The sequence below is a fragment of the Solanum dulcamara genome, chromosome 10 (genome assembly GCF_947179165.1).
Source record: "Solanum dulcamara chromosome 10, daSolDulc1.2, whole genome shotgun sequence".
Lineage (NCBI taxonomy): Eukaryota > Viridiplantae > Streptophyta > Magnoliopsida > Solanales > Solanaceae > Solanum > Solanum dulcamara.
This window is the reverse complement of record NC_077246.1, coordinates 30,799,985-30,805,984: the sequence shown is the minus strand read 5'-3', so window position 1 is coordinate 30,805,984 and position 6,000 is coordinate 30,799,985.

The window sequence follows — 6,000 nt, the reverse complement described above, 5'->3', positions numbered from 1 at the left end:
ATGAGTATCCGAACAACACATAGTGTCTTTTGACCCTCTTCGCCGAGGTCCGTGGTACTTAGAGTTACATCCTAAGTTTAGTCTCATAAGTTCAAAATAAATGGGGCACGCTATTATTTGAGCATCATAATATTCTTGTAGATTGTCATATATAATGTATGAATTAGAGAAGGCCAATTAAGACAGAATTTGAATTAACTTCAAATAAATATTCGTACAAATCTATAAAGCTATTAGCTGTGATTATTGTACACAGTGTAGTTCTATGAATCTTATTTTTGGCTTCTCTACACTGAGATATGAGTATTTTTAATAAGATCATGCGAATATGAATCTATCAGCTTTCCTACATGTGAAGTTCATTTTTGAAGTTTGTTTAGAATGATCCTGAGGTACTTGAGCTATTAAGAAGTTTGGGTTTTGATAAATTAAGTCTCTCCTGGATTTGGTGCTCTTATACAATGATATATCTCTTATACTATCAAAACACACAAGGTGATAACAATCATGTTTAAGGGAAACTCCAAGCTTAATGTGATTACATCAATGCATCAATATGAGTGAATAACTCATGAAGCTGAAACGTAAAAGGAATACTTAAAGAAATGTGCACTATAATGCAATCAAAAGAATTTCTAAAAGAGTGAAAACTAATCAGTCAGAATTCTAAAAAAGAAGGAAATATATATATATATATATATATATAATAGTTATAATAGGCTAGTCTAAACGTAGCTTATAACTAGCTAAGTCTTGAAGAGAAATCTCTAAAACTCTTTTCTTCTCTTCCACATCATTTGAGGCATTCGCAGTAGCTAAAGAAACATCAGCACATTTGTTATACTCTTGTTCAGCTGCTGAGACTTTAGACTCGACATCTTCGACTTCTCTTTTGGCAGCATCTCAGAGGGATTTTAACTCCTTCACCTTTTTCCTCGCCTCCTTAAGGGATTGAAAAACGTTAGACAATTCTTTGAATTTCTTATTCTTTTCATTCAATACAAAATCAAGGTGTTTCTTGGCATTTAGATATGGCTCAGATTCTTTAATTTTCAGGGCTTTATCAACAAGGGATGATCATCCTTGGTCATAAAAGATGGCAAGTTCAAAGAGAGACTCCAATAAGTTCTTCAAAGGAGAAATATCCACCCCCATTTCATCTACTTCCTTAAGAATTACATGGACCACATCCTCAAGAGAAAAAACATGTTCTGCAGTGAGATCGGCAAGTTTAGAACGAATCTTATTCCAAGCTTCCGCGACAAAATTCATTCAAAGTTCTGAGATGACTTGCTTTCCGTCAAAATAGACACGGACATTGCCGGGTCCTTAGGGGGAGGATATTCAATATTTGATGTAGTCCTTTCATGTGGTATAGAAGAGCCTCTTGCTTTGATTTGGGAGTCAAAATTGAATTTCTTGAAGTCAGCCCCTCTACAGATTCATTACTATCTTGTGGCTTGCTTTGGTAGGAGGTCTCCAACATGCTTACATTGTTTGTCTGCATATATATAAAAATAAATAAATAAGAGAATAAATATCATAGTTAGTAGAATCATGTGGTATCATGGAATACAAAAATCATTACCTCTTTAATAGCTGTCAAAGTCTTTGAAGAACTAACATTATTTCTGAAAATCTCTACTGGATGTGAACAAGCATTATTTGGCATGTCAGAAGGTAGTTTCAATTGCTTTCAACAATGATCACTACGGATGCTACTACTTTCATCTTGAGAAGACCGCTTGTGAGAGGTCTGTTAAATCTGAGTTGAATACTTTTCTTTTTGAATTTCTTCAAGGGAAGATCCCTTTCCTCATCTTTCTTTTGAAGAACATTAGTCTTCGAACCAATAGCACTCACCAAGGATTGTATATAATTTTCAAGAAAATTTCCATGCACCTTCTCTCGCCAAGACTTGTAATTGAGCGGAAAAAATTTCTTCAAATTGGATTCACTAGGATGAAATGTTGCTCTTTCCCTAGATTTTGTCAGTACACAAATCCGTGCAAGCCTTAAACCCTCGGCTAATAAAGCTTCACAAAAATCTCAATCTAATCAACTAGGAGCATCTTGAAAAAAGCCAAATTGACGACTGAATCTATGGGTATTATAAGGCTCCACAATAAAGATGTTTTCGCCCCTTAAAGTGAGATAGTTTGAGCGAAGGCTCATGAAGAAATTTGATTAAAATTTCTTTTTAATGTTGTCGTCACGGTAGTGGTGACCATTAGGCCTTTTGATCAATGTTGCATCCCAGGCAATGTTCCCCCTCCATGTATACGCTTCATTGCATCCTCTTTTTCAAAATACCTGGAAGCACCTTCTCCAGAAAAGAAAGTTATAATAGGATCAGCCAGTCCACGTGCTAATGGGAAATGGGTTTTGAAGTAATAGGCCAACCAACCATACACGTAGTGAATTGGAAAACAAGTTTGGACGAGATCAAATTGTGAGCATCTTTAAATTGTGTTTAGACCTTTGTAAATACTGGCTAAGACTGGAACTACAAGGCTAACTCTTTGTCCACATGCTAAATGACAGGCGATTTTGAAGACGCCTGGATGAATAAAGTTATCCTCCTTCGTAGGAAGCACAAATACGCACAACCAGCAAGATAAAAAGGCTGCCAAATATGTTTCATTTTTCTTATGACTTCACTTCCAACTTGTGAAACAAAGCTTCTTCAGCAGGAAACCAATTAACAGATTCACCAATTAGGCATTTGGGTTATGCGATGACTTGAGACGGGTGGACTTCTTTTCTCTTCTTGGTAGGGGTTGTCCATATTTTGTATTTTTATTACACCAAAACTCTACCTATCTTTCCATAGAAATATTCGAGTCATGATCATTCTCTACTCGGATCCGATGAAAAGAATCAAATAAATGCTCACAAGAGTGAGGGGAAAACCTTTTTCCCTTATCAAATGTGCCTAAAAGTTCTGCAATATTTGGCACGACTTCCTCATAAAGACTTCCTATTATGGGTAGACCACCAATCACGTGTAAATCCCAAAGTGATTTAGATAATTCTCTGGATGAGGTAAGCAATGTATTCATAATAGGACACCAAGCTCCGCAAAAGGCTTGCAAGATGTTAGTGTTACGATCATAAGTAAAAAAGCAAACCATACACAACATCATATATTTTTTCATCCTTCAAAGTCTGGCAATTCCTACTAAGGATATCTTCATCCCACTTCTAATAGCCTAGAAAATAGTAAAACTCTATCTTAAGTGTGAAAGTGTCATCCCATCGAGTCTCTCCATTAATGATTCATCGCCCCAAATATGGTAAAGAAGTTACAATATTTTTGGTACGATGATTAGGAGTGCAAAGTACCCACGTCTTAAGAGGATGGTTGTTATATTCAAGAGTCCAATCATCTAAACCAGGAATTTCCCCCAAAGATAGCCACGGAGTAGCATATTGGCCAGCTAATGGTGTACTTACAAGCAATTGGGTCTCCACCTCACTGTCTTTATGATCTGATATCACAAGGTGTCGCAACTTTGAAGAAGAAGAAGTCAAATCTCTGAAGTAAACCATGATTCAATCTACCAATAAAAATGTTTTATTAGATCTTAAATTAGTAATTCAATAATCATGGTCATGAATCTCAATAATAAACGATTATATTCTTTGAGCAAGAACTATGCCTAATCTAGAAGGTGGAAAGTCTTTACAAATCAAGTAAAGTCTTTGCCTTAGATGATATAAAGTCTTTGGCTTGGACTATGGGATGCCTTTGACTCAGACGGTGTAAAGTCTTTGCCACAAATTATATAAAGTCTTTGCCACAAATCATATAGAATTTTTGCCTTAAGTAGTGAGTCGTGGTAATCGACCTACTTACGTATGCTACCAACTTGGATGCCTTACATACTTAAGTTACTTGAGTACATACCGAGCTTACGTAGCAAGGATTACATAGGTTCTTAAAGTAAAATGAGATTACGAGCCTACAAAAACAAAGATGACATATGGCAGCAAGAGAAGATGACATATGGCAGCAGGAGAAGAGGTCATGTGGCAGCAAGTGATGCACCTACTTGGGGTGGACCCCACCTTGCCACATAGCAGCCTTAGAGTGGACACATGAATGCGGTGGCCCAATAGGGATTGGAGACATGTCACCCTTAGGGGATGGCACATGTCACCCTCTAAGAAGAGGTATATATATATGTTGATGACTAATTCTTCATTTCATCAACTCATACTTAGCCAAAATTGAGAAAAAACTTTGGGAAAAAGAAACAAGAGCTACGACTAGGGTCCTCCAAGGTAAGCCTTCGATTTTTACTCCATAAATTACTTATCTAAGGTATTCTTCAATTAGGTAATGGTGTTTAATAGCGTAAATTACTTGTTGGCGCAGCAAGGAAGTAAAGCGAGCAGCCCACCAATTTTCAGCCATGTTAAGAAGCTTTCAAAGTTGATTTTTGGCAAGGTAAGTTTCCTCCTTTCGAATTAGAGTTAATGGTGTTGTAATGGAAAGATTACTTGTATAAAATAAAGTTGGAAATAAGAGAATTGCATAATTATGATTGACGTTGTAAACAAGCGGAATTGAAGTCGTTTTAATTATATTAAAGTCGAGTAGTATTGTTATGAATGTGGTGTTGTGTTTAAAGTTAGTTTGGGGGTTTTAAAGGTCTTGAAACGTGTCTATGAATGAATATTTATGCTGCTGGTTTCAACCACATAATACTCCATTTCGTGTGGTTAAGATTTTGCGAAATAAAGATTGAAAACCCTATTTTGGTGTCGTAGTTTTGGGCGAGTCGTTTGGAGCTTATATTGCGTAATATTGAAGTGATTTAATTGTAAAAGACTTCTGTTTTTTGTTGTTGATATGGATTTACCATTCGGAGGTGTAATTGGAAGTTCGAATCGGGCGAGTTATAGAGGAGATGCTGTCCGATTTCCGTTAACTTCTTAACTAACTAATGGACAAGTCGAGAAAGGCGAGTGAGGAAATGATTCTTATGGATGCTTGGTTGTAGATTTAGAAGCTGGAAAATTGAAGGTTATTAATATTAGTATTACTTTCATGTTAAATAGGTTTAGAGGTCGACAAAGCGAGCGTGGTTATGATTAATCCATAAGAGGTATGTGAAGCTATCTTTATTTTCTGTTAGCATGTGTTAGCCATAAGTGGTTTGTATATGAAATGTGGGGATAATTCCATTCATAAAACTCCAATCATAACTCATAATTCTTACCCACTTCTTGATGTTAGAACTCCTACAATAATTGAGTTATTGCCTTTCAAGTCTTATATGTGATAAAAAGTAGTACATGTAAAGCCTATCTCTTTTTGCTTTTGGAATGTCTTAAATGTAAGTGAAATGATATATGATATGAGTTTGAAGGTATTTCTATTTATAGGTTCCGGGTATAACTCGTGACTCGTATTTACTTTTGAATGTTAAAGGTCTTAAAGTAGTTGAACTACTATCCTCGAGCCTTTTATGTGTTGAGTAGTGATTGAATACGTAAGCTCCTATTCCTAAGGTCTCTATGATGATAAATGTTGCATAAGATATGTAACATTATCTTGATGCACGTCTATGATGCCTGAGGCTACACTTGATATGATCCCTAGTGACCTTGAGAGGGTACTTAAGACAATTACTACCTTGATCTTCAAGTGATGGTTCACTTGACAATTTCATGGAATCTCAGATGATGATTTAACCTGCATATGGTTACTCACTACTCTGCTCGAGCATGCTGTTCATACATCTTCCACCGAGTCCCATAATGGGTCGGGTATGATATATATGCATAAGGATTGGGCTGAACGTTCTTCGGTATTATTTTACTATATAGGGATCGGGCTGTCCATTCCTCGGCATTATTTTACTATATAGGGATCGGGCCGCATGTTCCTTGGCATTATTATATGATATAAGGATCGGGCCATACATTCCTCGGCATTATTATACTATATATGGATTGGGTTGTACGCTCCACGACACTAACCTGTTATAT